We start from the raw sequence: 276 nt of genomic DNA, 5'->3' as shown, positions 1-276 counted from the left end.
CTATGACTTAGCTAAATTCTTTTTTTTTTTTTTTTTAAACAGAGTCTTGCTCTGTCGCCCAGGCTGGAGTGCAGTGGTGCAACTTCGACTCACTGCAACCTCCACCTCCCAGGTTCAGGTGATTCTCCTGCCTCTACCTCCTGAGTAGCTGGGATTACAGGCACCTGCCATCACGCCTGGCTAATTTTTGTATTTTTAGTAGAGATAGAGTTTCACCAATGTTGGTCAGGCTGGTCTCAAACTCCTGACCTCATGATTCGCCCACCTCGGCCTCCC

The sequence above is a fragment of the Colobus angolensis genome, unplaced genomic scaffold (assembly GCF_000951035.1).
Source record: "Colobus angolensis palliatus isolate OR3802 unplaced genomic scaffold, Cang.pa_1.0 Scaffold35, whole genome shotgun sequence".
Classification (NCBI taxonomy): Eukaryota; Metazoa; Chordata; class Mammalia; order Primates; family Cercopithecidae; genus Colobus; species Colobus angolensis.
This window is presented reverse-complemented; position numbering follows the sequence as displayed.